The sequence below is a fragment of the Rattus norvegicus genome, chromosome 14, assembly GCF_036323735.1.
Source record: "Rattus norvegicus strain BN/NHsdMcwi chromosome 14, GRCr8, whole genome shotgun sequence".
NCBI classification, from domain to species: Eukaryota; Metazoa; Chordata; class Mammalia; order Rodentia; family Muridae; genus Rattus; species Rattus norvegicus.
The window spans coordinates 71,053,283-71,054,995 of NC_086032.1; positions in this window are offsets into that span (position 1 = coordinate 71,053,283).

Below are 1,713 nucleotides of genomic sequence, written 5' to 3' on the forward strand. Positions count from 1 at the left end.
GAGAGAGAGAGAGAGAGAGAGAGAGAGAGAGAGGCAGTCCAGTAGTTCCTTAGCACTTATTATGCATAAGCACTTTGCTAATCCTTGTGAGGCAGGCAAGTATCGGAGACAGTCTTCTTGGGGCCCCAGTTGGGTTTGAGGTTATCCACACACTCCTTGGCAATAATGTACTTGACAGCCCAGGTCCTCCAACTACAGGCACTATGTGCATACATCCCTCTCCAAAGAATGCCCTTACCAGTCTCAGAATCCTCTCAATTACAATGTGCATAGGGCTGCATACTCCTACCTCTAAACAACAGTATATGCTTCCTCATTCCTGGAACAATAAAATTTAGACAGTCTCTATTCCAGTGTATTCCCAACATTTCCAGTTATGAAGAATAGAAGAGCTGATCTAGCCTAAATTGGTTTTTGGGCGTACAACATTTTAGGAGAAATCTCCCCTTGACCACCATATACCTATGCATAATTGGGTATGTAAAATGATTAAAAATCAGATACATTAAGGGAAGAGACATGTGCTATAGAAAAACGATTATATAACCTAATCTATCACAACAGAGAACCACTCAAGCTACCTACTTCGGAACCCTCCTTCACTTAAACCCCACAAAAGCAAGCCTGAAACAAGATCAATAGTTGGGGGTCATGAATATTCACACATGGCCCTTGTCAATCCCCCCCCCATACTATCTGCTTGCTTCTTTTCCATAGTTCTGCAGGGTATTTTCAACTCTTAAGAAGCCAAAGCCTATCCACCTGTGATGCATGGGGGTACAGAGATCGACCCATAACCCTTCTCTTCTGAAAATTCACAATCCAGATGAGAATAGAAGCCAATTATCTACAAAACCGTGCGTTCTGTAGCAGCACTTCTGGGAAACAGCAGAGGGGAACCAGACCCAGCTTAAATAAGACTTCCGAATGAAAGCCATGCAGCAGATAAGTTTTGAAGCATGGGGTAAAAAGTTCTCTGTGAGGTAGAGAGAGTCTAGGACCCAAGAGAAAGACTCAGGGGAGAGAGAGTATGGTTTTTAATAAAGTAGAGGCATGTGATATCAAGTAGCTTGGAAAGTACAACTACTTTTATATGGGGAGAAGGGATTGAAAGGGCAGGAAGGGAACACATCTGGAAAGCTCTCCTTAGGAACTTAAGGAGACTTATGGGAAGGAGATAAGCTCTGCTTTAGCAATGCTGTGTACGTCGGCTACTCTTCTTGCTGGTGGGAGAAATGATTTATTTTAGTTCATAGCTTGAAGGTAGTCATCACATCAGGGAAGGCAGGAGAGTGAGGCAGCTAGTCACACTGCACCCCAAGTCTGGAAGCAGAGAAGAATGTAGGTGTTCAGTGCTCTTGCCTCTCTTCTCTCTGTAGACAGTTCAAGTCCATGGAGTGGTGCTACTGTCTGCTGCCTCAATGTGACCACATCTCTTGCCAATCCCAATTCTAGCATTTAGCCAAGTGGTAAGCTAGGCACTAAGTTATCAAGTAGGCATTGTGAGCTACAGAATGGAAAGAGCTGAGATGATGTGATGTCACGTATTCCGTACAACGAACAGGATCTCTTCAAGGACATCATTTTGGTAAAATTCTCACCAGTCTGTGAATTCTCACCACTGTTATCACAGTGGTAATGGATAGGGTACTGCCTAGTGAGAGGTGACAGCTGGGGCTACTGTCTGCTGTTACCACGTATGTAAACACAACA